The following is an 18,694-nucleotide window of genomic DNA, read 5'->3' as shown; positions in this document are numbered from 1 at the left end:
TTCTCAAGAGGCAGGTCAGGTGGTCTGTATTCCCATCTCTTTCAGAATTTTCCACAGTGTATTGTGATCCACACAGTCAAAGGCTTTGGCATAGTCAATAAAGCAGAAATAGATGTTTTTCTGGAACTCTTGCTTTTTCGATGATCCAGCGGATGTTGGCAATTTGATCTCTGGTTCCTCTGCCTTTTCTGAAACCAGCTTGAACATCTGGAAGTTCACTGTTCACGTATTGCTGAAGCCTGGCTTGGAGAATTTTGGAATCAGGAGAAAGGGGTCTAGAATTCTCAAGGAGGAAGAAAGGACAAACTTTTTCATCCTCTACATCCCTTAGGATTATATAACAATAATGTATCCTGCCTGAGGACAGTCTCTGGATTAAACCTTCTGGCTAATCCTGTTATCTTAAAATGTAAATTATGGGAGTAGGTCTATATAACAATAATGTATCCTGCCTGAGTTAGACAAGGCTGTGGTCCGTGTAATCAGATTGGCTAGTTTTCTGTGATTAGTTTCAGTGTGTCTGCCCTCAGAGGCCCTCTTGCAACACCTACCATCTTACCCAAGACGGGCGGGTCATGGTGGAGAGGTCTGACAGAATGTGGTCCCACTGGAGAAGGGAATGGCAAACCACTTCACTATTCTTGCCTTGAGAACCACATGAACAGTATGAAAAGGCAAAATGATAGGATACTGAAAGAGGAACTCCACAGATCGGTAGGTGCCCAGTATGCTACTGGAGATCAGTGGAGATATAACTCCAGAAAGAATGAAGGGATGGAGCCAAAGATATGTGTATAGATATGCATATTTCCTTCCTTTCTACATAAATGGTAGCATACAATACACAATGTTTTGCTCTTTGATTTTTTTTTCACTTAACAGGAAATCCCCCCCCCCCCCCCCCCCCCCGCCTAACAGGATATCTTTACAATCAATTCATAGGGCTTTCTGTTCTTATTTCAACTGCAGAGTATTTCAAAGAATGAAGATACTGTCACTTAGTTACCTGCAAGTCTTCTAATTGGTAGACTTTCAGGCTATTTGCAGTTTTTTCAAACAAATAAAGCTGTACTGCATGAACTTAAAAACAAGACCCAAACAGCTTTTAACAAGCAACTTCGCTTACCTAGAAACAAATTAAAATTTCAATTAAGGAAGCACCTTGTTATATAAGATAACAAATGATAAACTACTCTGGTTGGTTGTTTATTGTTCAGTTGCTCAGTCATATCTGACTCTTTGTGACCCCATGGACTGCAGCCTGCCAGTCTTCCCTGTCCTTTACTATCTCCTGGAGTTTGTTCAAACTCATGTCTGTTGAGTCGGTGATGCCATCTAACCATCTCATCCTCTGTCACCCCCTTCTCCTCCTGCCTTCAGTCTTTCCCAGCATCAAGGTCTTTTCCAGTGAGTCAGTTCTTCACATCAGGTGGCCAAACACTGGAGCTTCAGCTTCAGCATCAGTCCTTCCAATGAATATTCAGGGTTGATTTCCTTTAGGATGGACTGCTTTGCTCTTCCTACTGTCCAAGACTCTCAAGAGTCTTCTCCAACAACTGACCATAGCTTTGACTAGACGGACCTTTGTCACCCTAGTGATGTCTCTGCTTTTTAATATGCTGTGTAGGTTTGTCATAGCTTTTCTTCAAGGAGCAAGCAGCTTTTAATTTCATGGCTGCAGTCACCGTCTGCAGTGATTTTGGAGCCCAAGAAAATAAAGTCTGTCACTGTTTCCATTTTTTTGCCCATCTATTTCCCATGAAGTGATGGGACCAGATGCCATGATCTCAGTATTTTGAATGTTGACTTTTAAGCCAGCTTTTTGACTCTCCTCTTTCAGTTTCATCAAGAGGCTCTTTAGTTCTTCTTTGCTTTCTGCCATTAGGGTGGTGTCATCTGCCTATCTGAGGTTGTTGATATTTCTCCTGGCAATCTTGATTCCAGCTTGAGCTTCATCCAGCCATGCATTTTGCATGATGTACTCTGCACAGAAGTTAAATAAACAGGGTGACAAAATACAGCCTTGACATACTCCTTTCCCAAATTTGAACCAGTCCGTGTTCCATGTCTAGTTCTAACTGTTGCTTCTTGACCTGCATACTGGTTTCTCAGGAGACAGGTAAGATGGTCTGGTATTCCCATCTCTCTAAGTATTTCCCATAGTTTGCTGTGATCTACACAGTTAAAGGCTTTATAAGATAACGAATGTAAATTATGAAGCAGTGTAAATTATAAGATAATGAATTTATAAGGTAATGAATTTATTTATAAGAGTGAATTTATTTATAAGATAACGAATGTAAATTATGAAGTCAGTGAAGCAGAAGTAGATGTTTTTCTGGAATTCCCTTGCTTTTTCTATGATCCATTGGATGTTGGCAACTTGGTCTCTGGTTCCTCTGCCTTTTCTAATCCAGCTTGTACGTCTGGAAATTCAGCTCTGGAGAATCAGAAAATATAGAATGCCTCTTTTGCTGCTTTGGGCCAGGTTAAAAGTTGTGTGTGAAGTGGGAGGATGAAACTGCAGCAGGGGAAATTACAGATGAATTCATTTTGAAAAAAAATGAGTCACATTGAAGTGTGTATAGAATGTATGGTATGGGGGGAGAGTTGTTATCATTTCAATTAAAAAAGCCTCCTCTAACTTAAAAACTCCAGTATTAACGTGGCATTATAGGACTGTAAATATTGGACATTCCAAGATAAATCACAGACATAATGCAAAATCTGACCCAGTTCTTAGGAACACAGACTATAAAACACTATAATGAAGGCAAAAATCCACATCGAATCTCCATTGTCTCAGAAGATACAATTTAAAGAAGTCCTTCCCTATTCTGTAGCGTTACCACCAGTAAATGTTAATAATTTTTTCCTGCCCTTTGTCATTAATATATGTTGCCACTTTTGGGCAAACGTCTCTGGTTTGCTTTTTTGGTGGGTGGTGAAAGGTGAGAGGAATGCAGTTAGGTAGCGGATTTTCCCACAAACAGGCAGCACAGACATAATATCTTTCCACACTGCACTTGATGCTCTGAATTATTAATTAGGATGTTAAATGTATTGCTCAGTGCATGAGATTATATTTAACTCCATATACTGACGATCTGAGCTTTGCACCTTCCTGGGTTTGAAAATTAGATTCTGTAACACCAGGATTTCTTATGTTTGTTCAGAGACTCATACGTGTAACCAGGGTGGGGAATCACTTGAAGCAGACCCGAGGAGGTGAAAAGTCAACTAAGGTCTAGGGTGGAATCCCCAAATAGGAACTGGGAAAAGAGCAACATCCACTATTAGCTCCTTGGCACTTTACTCCCAGGTTCCATCTTCCAGACAATTCTGTCTAGAAGTATTAGAAAAGACTTGGGCTTGCATCAATCAGACCTGGGTTCAGATACAGATTCCACCAAAGCCTAAGATACAAAAACAGGGGATGAGATGAATAAATTAGGGTGCATTGCTTCAGTGAAATAGCATGTAATTATTAAGCTAAAAATTTTATGCAAAAAAACATTTTATACAAACATTTTGTGAAATGGATGGTACCGCAGTGTTTAACGTAAAGGAAAAACATTGGAAGCATTCTAAATGCCTGTTAAAATGGGTTTGGAAAAATAAATTATGATCCATCCATAATGTTGTGAGCTGACCAAGGCCAATTTGGTCAGGCAGTCTTCAAGGCTCTCTTGTAGCTTCCCCATCTAGCCACCAGGTTGTAACAAGAGTGAGCCTCAGGCCCAAATCAGCCAGGTTGAAAGTAATAAGCAGGCCTAAGCAACAGTGGTACAACCTCCTGTGTATCTAAAGGGGTCCCAGCTTGGTCCTAACATGCAAAAAGCGTTTAAGGTGGAGGCCACAGTACTCTAGAAGCAAGATTCCGTTAGCCTTGAAGGCAGCATCAGGCAATCAGAATATCCAAATTCATGGTAGAACAAAGGGCCCTTAGGGATCCACCCAGAGGTGTCCCTGAGCACAGGCTACACACCTGCCTAGATCCAGCTGCCCTGTCTGTGCAAGTTTGGAGAGCGTCTCTAAAATTATTCAGCCAATCTATGTACCTTGAATACTTCTCAATGCAACAGTAAGAGCCCATTGGGAATACCCGTTGTGCAGATTCACTTGCTATGTCATTCTGCTAATTAGCAAAATCTAGTGTTGATGGGCAGAGAAGGCAATGGCACCCCACTCCAGTACTCTTGCCTGGAAACTCCCATGGACGGAGGAGCCTGTTAGGCTGCAGTCCATGGGGTCGCTAAGAGTCAGACACAACTTCACTTTCACTTTTCACTTTCATGCATTGGAGAAGGAAATGGCAACCAACTCGAGTGTTCTTGCCTGGAGAATCCCAAGGACAGCGGAACCTGGTGGGCTGCCGTCTGTGGGGTCGCACAGAGTCGGACATGCAGCAGTGTTGATGGGAGATAAGAGTAGAGGAAGCACTTGGAGGGTGAATTTTCTGATTAAAAGTCGGTTGGCTGCTCCTGGAGTGGGTGTTCCTGTGAAAAGCAGCTCACTAGCCCTAAAAGCCTAGCTTAAACTAAACAGCAGGTGCTTCATAACACACTGCCCGTCTTTAAAGCAAATTAGAGACATCCTAACGCAGACAACAGAATACTATGCACCAGTTAAAAAGAGTAGGACACATCACTTCCTGCCACAGCATTTTAAAGTGAAATAAGCAAGAATATATAACATGATTTTTATTTTTATTAAAAAAAAAATCTTGTGTATGACTAAATAGGTGTAAAGGAAAATCTAGACAGGTATGTAGAACTCATTGTTACCCTTAGAGAATAATTAGCGGGGAGAGAAGGAAGAAACCTCCCATTGTTTCTTTACGCATTTCTGCACTTTGAATTTTTTATGAGTATGTATTACTTTGATAACATGAATTTTTTAAATTAATGCTTTTTATAAAAGGACATTGTGGAAGAATAATTATGTGGAGAAATGTTTATCATATATCCTTGGGTAAAATCTAGTAGATAGTATACATTAGATATGACAACCATTGTCTCCTCATCTGTGTGCAACTCCCCCAATTGGAGATTGTATCAATATTTTCCAAAGGTGGTTATGCCAATAAATATCCCAGTGTGCAAGCTCTTCTGATGTGACTTTGACAGGCTTCCATTGACAGGTGGCGGTGGGGGTGGGGTCTGTGTTCGCTCCCCTTTAATCTATGCAGACCTTTCTTTTTAATTTAATTTTTATTTTATATTAGAGTATAGCTGATTTACAGTATTATATTAGTTTCAAATGCACAGCAAAGTGATTCAGTTATACATATACATATATCCATTCTTTTCTAGATTCTATTCCCATATAGGTTATTACAGAATATTGAACAGTTCCCTTTTTTGCACAGTAGGTCCCTGTTGATTATCTATTTTATATATACTCATAATACTCTTTCTCTCACTCAGTTGTGTCCAACTCTTTGCAGTCTCATGGACTGTAGCCCACCATGTTCCTCCGTCCACGGAATTGTCCAGGCAAGAATACTGGAGTGGGTAGCCATTCCCCTCTCCAGGGGATCTTCCCAACCCAGGGACTGAACCCGGGTCTTCCCGCATTTCAGGCAGATTCTGTACTGTTTGAGCCACCGAGGAAGCCCCATTTTATATTTTATGTATAGGAGTGTGTATATGTTAATTCCAAATTCCTAATTTATTGTTCCCCACCTTTCACCTTTCAGTTCAGTTCAGTCGCTCAGTCGTGTCCGACTCTTCGCGACCCCATGAATCGCAGCACGCCAGGCCTGCCTGTCCATCACCAACTCACGGAGTTCACTCAGACTCACGTCCATCCAGTCAGTGATGCCATCCAGCCATCTCATCCTCTGTCATCCCCTTCTCCTCCTGCCCCCAATCCCTCCCAGCATCAGAGTCTTTTCCAATGAGTCAACTCTTCACATGAGGTGGCCAAAGTACTGGAGTTTCAGCTTTAGCATCATTCCTTCCAAAGAAATCCCAGGGCTGATCTCCTTCACAATGGACTGGTTGGATCTCCTTGCAGTCCAAGGGACTCTCAAGAGTCTTCTCCAACACCACATTCAAAAGCATCAATTCTTCAGCACTCAGCTTTCTTCACAGTCCAACTCTCACATCCATACATGACCACTGGAAAAACCATAGCCTTGACTAGATGAACTTTTGTTGGCAAAGTAATGTCTCTGCTTTTGAATATGCTATCTAGGCTGGTCATAACTTTCCTTCCAAGGAGTAAGCGTCTTTTAATTTCATGGCTGCAGTCACCATCTGCAGTGATTTTGGAGCCCAGAAAAATAAAGTCTGACACTGTTTCCACTGTTTCCCCATCTATTTCTCATGAAGTGATGGGACCAGATGCCACGATCTTAGTTTTCTGAATGTTGAGCTTTAAGCCAACTTTTTCACTCTCCACTTTCACTTTCATCAAGAGGCTTTTTAGTTCCTTTTTGCTTTCTGCCATAAGCATGGTATCATCTACATATCTGAGGTTATTGATATTTCTCCCGGCAATCTTGATTCCAGCTTGTGCTTCTTCTAGCCCAGCGTTTCTCATGATGTACTCTGCATGTACGTTAAATAAGCAGGGTGACAATATACAGCTTTGACGTACTCTTTTTCCTATTTGGAACCAGACTGTTGTTCCATGTCCAGTTCTACCTGTGGCTTCCTGACCTGCATATAGGTTTCTCAAGAGGCAGGTAAGGTGGTCTGGTATTCCCATCTCTTTCAGAATTTTCCACAGTTTATTGTGATCCACACACTCAAAGGCTTTGGCATAGTCAATAAAGCAGAAATAGATGCTTTTCTGGAACTCTCTTACTTTTTCGATGATCCAGCGAAAAAGCAAGAGAGTTCCAGAAAAACATCTATTTCTGCTTTATTGCCTTTCACCTTTGGTAATCACAAATTTATTTTCAAAGTCTAAATCTGTTACTATTTTGTAAATACATTCTTTTGTGTAATTTTTTTAGATGCCACATAAAAAGGATATCATATGATATTTGTCTTTCTCTGACTTCGCTTAGTATGATAAGCTCTAGGTCCATCCCAGTTGCTGCAAATGGCATTGGTTCATTCTTTTTTATGGCTGAGTATTATTCCACTGTGGGCTTCCCAAGTGGCTCAGTGTTAAAGAATCCACCTGTCAGTGAAGTAGACACAGGAGATGCAGTTTTGATCCCAGGGTTGGGAAGATCCCCTGGAGGTGGAAATGGCAACCCCCTCCAGCATTCTTGCCTGAAAAATCCCATGGATGATGAACCCGGTGGGCTACAGTCCATAGGGTCACAAAGAGTCAGACATGACTGAGCACAATATTGCATTGCATATATGTACCGCATCTTCTTTATCCATTCATCTGTCCATAGACATTGAGTTGCTTCCGTGTCTTAGCTATTGTGAATAGTGCTGGTATGAACATTGGGGTACGTGTATCTTTTTGAATTATGGTTATCTCTGGATATATGTCCAGGAGTGGGATTGCAGGATCATATGGTAGTTCTATTTTTAGTTTTTAAAGGAACCCCCATACTGTTCTCCATAGTAGCTACACCAATTTACATTCCCACCAACAGCATAGGAGGGTTCCCTTTTCTTCGAAGATGGCCATTCTGACCCGTGTGAAGTAACACCTCATTGTGGTTTTGATTTGTACTTCTGTAATAGTTAGCAATGTTGAGCATCTTTTCATGTGCTTTTTGGCCATCTGGGCAGAACTTTCTGTGTTGACCAGACAAGTGATATGATGAGCAAGTGAGCAAGGAAGTGATTGATGCTCAAAACCACAATGAGGTATCACTTCAAGATGGCTGCCACCTGGCTTTCTCTCCCTCTTGGGACACACACTTGAGCCTTTGGGGTCCTGAGCCATCATGTAAGACATCTGGTGACCCTGAAGCCACCATGCTGGAATGCTCATGTAGACATCTTTCCATGTGGAAAGAGCATACAGAAATAGAGAGCAAGGAAGTTACCCAGTATGCCCAGCTGTGCCGACTCCCAGCTGTTTCAGTCTTCCTAGTCCAAGTGTCAGAAGCCTTCAAGATGACACCACCTCCAGCCACCATCTGACAGCAATGGTGTGAGAGATTCCCTAAGTCAGGACACTACTCAGCCGAGCTGCTTCCAAATTTCTGATGCAAGGAAAGCCTAAGAGATAATCAAAGGTAATGATTTGAAACCACTAAGTTTGATGGCAATTGTAGCGTAGACTCAATAATAGCTACAGCCCTTTTGAGAGAGCCTGCCACTTCCTCAGTCTGGGAGGGAAAGCCTTAGGAACCCATCGGTTCCACACGCACCCACACATAGCACCAGTGACAGGACCCCTGGAGGCTTTCTGACCCTGGCGAGGCTTCTGTTTCTCTCTTCCGGAAATTTATAACACGAATACCCCCATTGAGCCTCCTGGCTTGAGAACACCAGGAACTTCAGCTTCAGTCTGTACGTTGTGTCCCAACCTGTGGAAGACAGAAAAAGGAATCAAACAATCATGTAAAAGCAGGAAAGAGAGAGACCCCATAGCCTCAAACGAGGACCTTCCTTTCCTATTTTTGTCTTGTTCCTGATGCTCTTCCTTCGTTCTTTCTTGAGACACGCTTATAACCATCATTACCATCACCTTTATTATTATGACTAAGGGTGACTGTCCACTCACATGCCAAGCAGTGTTCTAGGTGCTCTGTGCGTGATAACTTTATTTTTTATTTATTTTTAAAGAGCTCAGCTTTTTATTTTAAACCTGTTACTAAAGCGGTTTAGTCAAAAAGACCAAAGCCCATGTCATCATCAGACTCTTCAGATTCTTCTTTTTTTGCTTCTACTTTCTTCTCTTTAGCTGGAGCAGCAGTGGTGGAGGGGACAGGACCTCCTGCAGGTTCAGCACCAGCTGCTGGGACAAGTCCGCCAGCCCCCATGTTGCAGACGAGGCTCCCATCATTGACATTGGCCAAAACCTCTGCAAACAAGCCTGGTCAGAAAGGTTCAACGTTTACACCAGCTGCTTTAATGAGGGCATTATTCTTACACTCTGTGACCGTCACCTCATCGTCGTGCAGAATGGGGGCCGAGTAGATGCAAGCAAGCTCTGAGAAGGAGGCCATGGTGTGGGGCAAGTGCTAGGTGGGGGCTGTTGGGCGTGGTGCTAGTCGCCCAGATGAAGTGAAAGTCTCACCCCAACCAGGCCTTAGCTTCCTCAGGACTGCGTACTTTAGCGGCCGCTGAGGAAAGGGCTATGCATATTAACTTTAATCCTCACATGATCCATGAGGTGAACATCATGATTATCCATATTTACAGATGGGGAAACTGGACCCTAAACAGAAAAGTCACTCATCTAATGTCACACAGGCAGTCGGATAACAGGAGCTCACTCTCTATCCAACACTGTTGTTATAGACCCTATTTTTGGGGTTTGTTTAGTCACTCACTCATGTCCAACTCTTTTGCGACCCAATGGACTGCATCCTGCCAGGCTCCTCTGTAAATGGGGATTCTCCAGGCAAGAATACTGGAGTGGGTTGCCCTGCCCTCCTCCCAACCAAGGGATTAAACCCGCCCTGTATTGGCAGGTGGATTCTTTACCACTAATCCACCAGTGAAAGTGAAAGTCGCTTAGTCTTGTCCAACTCTTTGTGACTCCACAGACTGTATAGTCCATGGAATTCTCTAGGCCAGAATACTGGAGTGGGTAGCCTTTTCCTTCTCCAGGGGATCTTCCCAACCCAGGAATCAAACCGGGGTCTCCTGCATTGCAGGCAGATTCTTTACCAACTGAGCCACAAGGGAAGGCCAATAATACTGGAGTGGGTAGCCTATCCCTTCTCCAGGGGATCTTCCCGACCTAGGAATTGAACTGGGGTCTCCTGCATAGCAGGCGGATTCTTTATCAACTGAGTTATCAGGGAAGCCACCAGGGATTACATATTAAACTCAGTCACTCACCCTTCAGTTTAGTTCAGTTCAGTCGCTCGGTTATGTCCAACTCTTTGCGACCCCATGAATCGCAGCACGCCAGGCCTCCCTGTCCATCACCAATTCCTGGAGTTCACTCAGACTCACATCCCTCGAGTCAGTGGTGCCATCCAGCCATCTCATACTCTGTCGTCCCCTTCTCCTGTCCCCAATCCCTCCCAGCATCAGAGTCTTTTCCAATGAGTCAACTCTTCACATGAGGTGGCCAAAGTACTGGAGTTTCAGCTTTAGCATCATTCCTTCCAAAGAAATCCCAGGGCTGATCTCCTTCAGAATGGACTGGTTGGATCTCCTTGCAGTCCAAGGGACTTTCAAGAGTCTTCTCCAACACCACAGTTCAAAAGCATCAATTCTTCGGCGCTCAGCCTTCTTCACAGTCCAACTCTCACATCCATACATGACCACTGGAAAAACCATAGCCTTGACTAGCTGGACCTTTTTTGGCAAAGTAATGTCTCTGCTTTTGAATATGCTATCTAGGTTGGTCATAACTTTCCTTCCAAGGAGTAAGCGTCTTTTAATTTCATGGCTGTAGTCACCATCTGCAGTGATTTTGGAGCCCCAAAAAATAAAGTCTGATACTGTTTCCACTGTTTCCCCATCTATTTCCCATGAAGTGATGGGACCGGATGCCGTGATCTTAGTTTTCTGAATGTTGAGCTTTAAGCCAACTTTTTCACTCTCCTCTTTCACTTTCATCAAGAGGCTTTTTAGTTCCTCTTCACTTTCTGCCATGAGGGTGGTGTCATCTGCATATCTGAGGTTATTGATATTTCTCCTGGCAATCTTGATTCCAGCTTGTGTTTCTTCCAGCCCAGCGTTTCTCATGATGTACTCTGCATAGAAGTTAAATAAGCAGGGTGACAATATACAGCCTTGATGTACTCCTTTTCCTATTTGGAACCAGTCTGTTCCATGTCCAGTTCTACCTGTGGCTTCCTGACCTGCACACAGATTTCTCAAGAGGCAGGTCAGGTGGTCTGGTATTCCCATCTCTTTCAGAATTTTCCACAGTGTATTGTGATCCACACAGTCAAAGGCTTTGGCATAGTCAATAAAGCAGAAATAGAAGTTTTGCTGGAACTCTCTTGCTTTTTCCATGATCTAGTGGATGTTGGCAATTTGATCTCTTTCCTAAAACCAGCTTGAACACCAGGAAGTTCACGGTTCACGTACTGCTGAAGCCTGGCTTGGAGAATTTGAGCATTACTAGCATGTGAAATGAGTGCAATTGTGTGGTAGTTTGAGCATTCTTAGGCATTGCCTTTCTTTGGGATTGGAATGAAAACTGACCTTTTCCAGTCCTGTGGCCACTGCTGAGTTTTCCAAATTTGCTGGCATATTGAATACAGCACTTTCACAGCATCATCCTTCAGGATTTGAAATAGCTCAACTGGAATTCCATCAGCTCCACTAGCTTTGTTCGTAGTGATGCTTTCTAAGGCCCACTTGACTTCACATTCCAGGATGTCTGGCTCTAGGTGAGTGATCACACCATCATCATCTGGGTCATGAAGCTCTTTTTTGTACAGTTCTTCTGTGTATTCTTGCCACTTCTTAATATCTTCTGCTTCTGTTAGGTCCATACCATTTCTGTCCTTTATCGAGTCCATCTTTGCATGCAATGTTCCCTTGGTATCTCTGATTTTCTTGAAGAGATCCCTAGTCTTTCCCATTCTGCTGTTTTCCTCTATTTCTTTGCATTGATCGCTGAGGAAGGCTTTCTTATCTCTTCTTGCTATTCTTTGGAACTCTGCATTCAGATGCTTGTATCTTTCCTGCCAATAGAGTCCCTCTGTTTTTGTTACAATCACTTGCAGCTAAATTGTTTCTTATCAAGCCCAATATGTATGGAAGCATTCCAGTTTGATAAAACTTGGTACAAATAAATTTAACATGAGTCCAGAGGGAAGGATGCAATTGTTGCAGGAGAGACACTGTGATAGCTCCAGATACAAGTGCAGGTCAGAACTACAGGTCACTGGGGCTTCCGGTTCCAGGCTCAGTGGCTGGTTGAGGGAGAGAGCACTGTGGCTGCGCAGGAGCAGGTCCTCAGGCAAATTCAGGAGGAGAAGTTGGAAGGAAATGATTCAAAACTGCAGTTGGATTGGACTTTGGTTCATCATAATGTGTTAATGTTGGTTCATTAGTTGTGACAAATATACACCAAAGTAACATAAGAGGTTAACAACAGGGGAAACTGGGTATAAGGTATGTGGGAAATCTCTGTATACACTGTCTTTGCTACTTCTCAGGACACCTCAAACTATTGTCAAATTTTTAAATAAATTAACTTTGGCTGTGCTGGGTCTTTGTGGCTGCGCTCAGGCTTTAGTCTCTAGTTGCGGCAAGTGGGGGCTACTTCTGTAGTTGCGGTGCACAGGCTCCTCATTTCGGGCTTCTCTTGTTGGGAAGCATGGTGTCTACAGAGCACAGGCTTTAGTAGTTGTAGCTCACAGGCTTAGCTGCCCCGCAGCACGTGGAATCTTGCTGGACCAGGGATTGAACTCGTGTCCCCTCCATTGGCAGGTGTATTCTTAACCACTGGACCAGCAGGGAAGTCCTGTTCTCAAATTTAAAATGTCCTCAAACAAGCAAACAAATCTTCTGTAACTGGAAGGCAGAATGGGGCCCCAAGAGACAGTCCAACAGTGAACAAAAGAGGGAGCAAAGGCCAGACCAGGAGTCTGAACCCCAGGTAAGTTAGAAACATGAGGGTGAGTCCCGTCTGCCCTCCTCTCCTCAGCCCTGGGAACCCCACCCAGCACACACTGCAACTCAGGACACCCAAGATGTAGGTAGGAGTGGGGTGGTGCATACCTGAGGGCAATGACAGTGCAAAGCCAGGCTCCCATCTCCCCTCTGGGCTATCACTAACGACCCAGAGCAGGTCAGTGCAAGGCACCCCCGCAGGCTGCTGTGTGCAGGGTTCCTGGTGTCACCCTCTGAGGTTGAGGGAAGCTATCTGGAGACTGGAGATTTTTCATTCATAACTCACCACATTCATAAGGAAGGGGAAGTAGCTGCCAGAGGTGATGCAAGAAGATGGAGCACAGTTGCTTTTCCTGATGCTGGTAATTGATCAGTAATGACCAATGTACACTCCTGAGTCTAGACTCTTTCCCCTTATGGGCAGCAGGATGGATGCCCAACAGCAGGCTGGAGCTAGGTAGGAGTGAAAGTGTTAGTTGCCCAGTCGCATCCAACTCTTTGTGACCCCATGGACTGCAGTCCACCAGTCTTCTCTGTCCATGGAATTCTCCATGCAAGAATACTGGAATGGGTTGCCATTCCCTTCTCCAGAGGATCTTCCCCACTGAGGGGATCTTCCCTACCCTGGGATCAAACCCAGGTCTTCCCATATGGCAGGCAGATTCTTCACCATCTGAGCCACCAGGGAAGCCCTAAAACTAGGAGTGTGGTCTCCCAAAGGGCGGGGGCTTGAAGACTTTGCTGGAAGCTTTCAATAGTTGTGGGGGCCGGGGAGGGAGAGACGAGGCAGTGACTAGGTCTGGAGAAAGGATGATCAGGCAGGTTTGGGGGCCCAGCTGAGTGCCAGTCCCCAGGGTAGGGAAAGTTCCACAGCTGCAATCAGCAACCTATTATAGGAAGAGAAGGCAGGCAGTCACATTATTCTGGGATCTGGGTTTTGCCCGGTAGTTCCAAGAGAAGGCCTGAGAGGCAAGGGAACCAGGGTATGGTGAAGATAAAGAGTGAGGAGTATACAGCTCAACTCCAGAAAAATAAATGACCCAATCAAAAAATGGGCCAAAGAACTAAATAGACATTTCTCCAAAGAAGACATACAGATGGCTAACAAACACATGAAAAGATGCTCAACATCACTCATTATCAGAGAAATGCAAATCAAAACCACTATGAGGTACCATTTCCCGCCAGTCAGAATGGCTGCAATCCATAAGTCTACAAGCAATAAATGCTGGAGAGGGTGTGGAGAAAAGGGAACTCTCTTACACTGTTGGTGGGAATGCAAACTAGTACAGCCACTATGGAGAACAGTGTGGAGATTCCTTAAAAAACTGGAAATAGAACTGCCTTATGATCCAGCAATCCCACTGCTGGGCATACACACTGAGGAAACCAGAAGGGAAAGAGACACGTGTACCCCAATGTTCATTGCAGCACTGTTTATAATAGCCAGGACATGGAAGCAACCTAGATACCCATCAGCAGATGAATGGATAAGAAAGCTGTGGTACACAATGGAGTATTACTCAGCCATTAAAAAGAATACATTTGAATCAGTTCTAATGAGATGGATGAAACTGGAACCTATTATACAGAGTGAAGCCAGAAAGAAAAACACCAATACAGTATACTAACACATATATATGGAATTTAGAAAGATGGTAACAATAACCCTGTGTACGAGACAGCAAAAGAGACACCGATGTATAGATCAGTCTTATGGACTCTGTGGGAGAGGGAGAGGGTGGGGAGATTTGGGAGAATGGCATTGAAATATGTATAATATCATGTATGAAACGAGTCGCCAGTCCAGGTTCGATGCACGGTACTGGATGCATGGGGCTGGTGCACTGGGATGACCCAGAGGGAAGGTATGGGGAGGGAGGAGGGAGGAGGGCTCAGGATGGGGAACGCGGGTATACCTGTGGCGGATTCATTTTGATATTTGGCAAAACTAATACAATATTGTAAAGTTTAAAAAAAAAAAAAAAGAGTGAGGAGTAATCTATGGGTCCAAAGCAGAATGAGGATGGCAGAAAAGATAGAAAGGGAATCAGTGGGGGATATGGAGGACCGGGCGCCTTGCCAGCATTCCAGCCAGCTCCTGTCAGCTTCAGAAACTGTCTTGAAAACAGCTGTGGCCAAAGTTTGGCCTTGCCTGTGTGGTTACCTGGAAATTGAACTTGCTGTGATCACTTCACTAGCAGAAGATTCTCTCCAACACTGTGTGTGTGCATAGAAGGCATCATTTGTTCACCCATTCATTCATTCATATATCCAATTTTTAACAGATTATTTATTTATTGGTTGTACTGGGTCTTCATTGCTACATGAGGGCCTTCTATAGTTGAGGTGAGAGAGGGCTGCTCTTCCTGCTGTGTGCAGGCTTCTCATTGCAGTGGCTTCCCTTGTTGCAGAGCACAGGCTCTAGGCACCCAGGCTCCAGCAGCTGCAGCACGCAGACTCCGTAGTTGTGGCACTCCGCAGCTTCGTTGGGCTTAGTTGCTCTGTAGCATGTGGAATCTTCCCGGACCAGGGATCGAACCCATCTCCCCTGTGTTGGATTCCTATCCACTGTACCACCAGGAAGTTCTCATATATCCAGGGTTGAGTGTTTCCAAAGTGCTGTGTCAACTAGATCCTGCTATGTTGGAGCTGAGCCATATAAAAAGAAGCTTTTTCCCCTTTCCCCCTTCAAATGGGATGTGAAGTCTCAGGTTATTTACACGGGGTTCAGCTCCAAGTTCATGGAGCACACTGCAAATATCCAACGCTGGATGTATGAATGAATGAGTGAATGAACAAATTACGCAACTTCGATTTATTTTAGTTTAAATATGCTCATCCACTAGGTGCAATCTGAGAAAACTCTTAAAATATTGTAGGTGTAACTTACATACCATAAAATGCACGAGTCTGAAGTGAACAGCTTGTGTATTCTCATCTATGCGTATCTCCCATGTAACCACTGTCCAGATCAACATACAGAACATTGCCATCGCCCCAGAAAGTTCCCCTGTGCCCCTTCTCAGTTTACCTCCCTCACCCTCAGATAAGGAACATTATGGTTTCTGTCATCATAGATTCAGAGGACATGGTGCTTTTTTTTGGCTCCACTGGGTCTTTGTTGCTTTGTGCAGACTTTCTGTAGTTATGGAGAGTGGGGGCTACTCTTTGTTGTGGGGCACAGTCTCTATAGGGGCACGGTCTCAGTAGTTGCGGCTCCCAGGCTCTAGAGCATGGGCTCAGTAGTTGCGGCACACAGGCTCGGTTTCTCCGTGGCATGTGAAATCTTCCCAGGCCAAGGATTGAACCTGTGTCCCCTGCATTGGCAGGCAGATTCTTATCCACTGCGCTACCAGGGAAGTCCCAACATGGTGCTTTTGATTAGGTTTTTCATGGTGGTGGAGGTGGAGGCAGGTGGAGAGAACTAACGCAAAGCCACGGAAGTCAGTAACCAGTGGCTCAATGAGATGAAACTTGGAAATAAGATTGCACTCTGTCTCAGAGTTTAATCAGGAAAACAAATACGGCGGAAACCATGGAAGGGAGTGGGAAGTTCTCACGAATGGTGTGGCTGTACAGTCATCCCCCAAAGGGGGCTTATTACAGTACCCTGTCAATCTGAGTACAAACATCCAGTTTCCCAGCAGGTGTGTTCTGTCTGTGGAGATGGGTACAGCAGAACCTCATGTGTTAAATATTTGCTGTGGTTGCATACTCACCAAGTTGATTTTGGGTAACTAGGATTCCTATGTCACTTGCATTTTTGGAGAGAATACGCTGACCAGGTTGTCATGAATGTGCAGACTACCATGTACTTGTATATATCAAAATGGTATTTGCACCATTAAGAACCTGTAACTTTATTGTTTGGGGTCAATGTCATGGAGTCAGATTCCCTCTGGGACACTGACAAAACTGGGGTTCTCAGACTGGGAGGCTGAAGCCTGGATTTTGCCCTGTAGTGAATTCCCATAGTAGATACCATCTCTAAGATCTCTTGTTAAGACAGCCGTAAACATGCCAACCACAACTCCGGCCTTTCTTTGGAAACTTCCACCCTCACTGAAGACGTGTTTTGTAAACACAAGAATCTCCAAACATAAGCTGAAATCGAATACAAATAATTCCTACCAAGTCAAAGGGAGATACAGCTCCTCAAGATTCCACGAAGCAAGCTAGATTTTTAAAACTTTTTTTATTGTCAAACATGACACAAACATACATCAGTGTTCAAAATATCGATAATAATGAAGCAAACACTAGTGTAACAATATCCACCTAGGTCATTAGGAAATGACCAACCTCCCCAAATCCTTCTGCATGTCCCTTTAAAAATATTTTTTTTTTAATTTCTTGGCCACACTGCACAGCATATGGGATCTTAGCTTCCCAATGAGGGATCAAACCCACACCCCCCGCATGGGAAGCGCAGTCTTAACCGCTGGATCGCCAGGAAAGTCCTGCATGTCCTTTCTAGACATATCCCCCTCTCTACCACCCCATAGGTAACTTGTATGACATTTTTATGGCAGTCATTTCCTTGCTTTTCTTTATACTTTGACCATCTATGCTGCATCCATAAACAGTATACTTTCTTTTTTCCTGATTTTGAACTTTATATAAATGAAGTCAAACTGTTCATTTCTTATTTTTATATAGTATAAATGTGATATATAATACGTAACCTGTTATTTATATTTATTCAGTTTCATTATGATATAGTATCCCATTGTATGAAATATATACCACAATTTATTTAATCAATATACTATAATTTATTATTAATATGTAAGTGCATGTTCCTGTAGTATTTCCTCTAAGGAATGGAGCTGCTGGGTCATAAGTTTGGTATTTCTTCAGCTTTAATAGACAAGGCAATGTTTTCAAAAACTGTTGTTCCAGTTTATGCTTCCACCCCCACGTTATGAGAGTTTCAGTTGATTCACATCCTTGCCTACACTTAGCATGGTCAGATTTCTAAACTTTTTGCCAGTCAAGTGGCGTGTTGGTATCTCATGGTTTCAAATTTGCATTTCCCTAACTATTAATGCAGCTGAGCATGTTAGTATAGTGGCGGGTCTTTTGTATTTATTCTTCTGTAAAGTATCTATTCAAGTCAGTTGCCCATTTTTCTATCAGTTTGTCTCTATCTTACTGATTTGTAGGAGCAATTTCCACTTTCTGGATATAATTGATCTTTTCCCATTTGGGGACTTGTATTTTCACTTTATGGGTTTTTTTAATTTGCTTTATTTTTCAGAACATTTTAGATTGAGAAGAATTGAGAAGATATTACATATACCTCACACTCAGTTTTCCTTATTATCAACAGCTTACATTAGTAGGGCACATTTGTCGCTATTAATGAACCAATAGTGATATTAATACGTTATTATTGACTAGAATCCATACTTTATTCAGATTTCCTTTTCCAAGGTGCTCTGTCAACTGGGTCCTGCTAGCTTGGAGCCGAACCGTATGAAAAGAAGCTTTTTTCCCCTTTCCCCCTTCAAATGGGATGTAAAATCTCAGGTTATTTACACAGGGTTCAGCTCACACTCACTTTTCCATTCTGCATATTGTGTCTTTTGAAAAAAAAAAAAAAAATCCTTAATTTTCATTGAGCAGGGCTCCACAGGGCTCCCTGATGGCTGATTTACAGGGACCAGACCATCTCACCATGATCTCTCTGGGATCACTCAGAACTCACTGCTGGAATTAATGGGGGCTGGGTAGGGGGTGGGATGCAGAGTTAGAGAAGCAAACTATATTATGTGTTTCTTCAAGTCTTCTATCTGGCCCTCTCCTTTTGGAACTCAAGAAGCAGGAATTTGACATTTTTGTTTTCTGGTTCTTTTCCAAGAGTCCTCCCCTCAGGGCAGTAGATGGCTGGAGTCTGGGCTATTTGGCCTGGGAGGAGAGGTGTGCCGAGAATGGGGGAGGAGGTTTCTTTTAGGCTAACACATGGGTCATTACTTCATATATTATCCTGGGCACACATATCCATCTTG

General features: G+C 43.5%; 1 long non-coding RNA gene and 1 pseudogene across 1 annotated transcript in view; one reads left to right on the top strand and one right to left on the bottom strand.

Moving 5' to 3' along the window:
• LOC132344332 (uncharacterized) overlaps window positions 1–7,168 on the top strand; it is a 31,351-nt gene extending 24,183 nt beyond the window's left edge. The window contains exon 3 of the long non-coding RNA XR_009493591.1: window positions 5,702–7,168. This is a non-coding gene — a long non-coding RNA (uncharacterized lncRNA). The remainder of the gene's footprint in view (window positions 1–5,701) is intronic.
• Window positions 7,169–8,752: 1,584 nt separating this feature from the next.
• Window positions 8,753–9,120, bottom strand: LOC132344331 (large ribosomal subunit protein P1-like; annotated as a pseudogene).
• Between the last annotated feature and the right edge of the window lie 9,574 nt (window positions 9,121–18,694).

The sequence above is a fragment of the Bos taurus genome, chromosome X, assembly GCF_002263795.3.
Source record: "Bos taurus isolate L1 Dominette 01449 registration number 42190680 breed Hereford chromosome X, ARS-UCD2.0, whole genome shotgun sequence".
NCBI classification, from domain to species: Eukaryota; Metazoa; Chordata; class Mammalia; order Artiodactyla; family Bovidae; genus Bos; species Bos taurus.
This window is presented reverse-complemented; position numbering and strand designations above follow the sequence as displayed.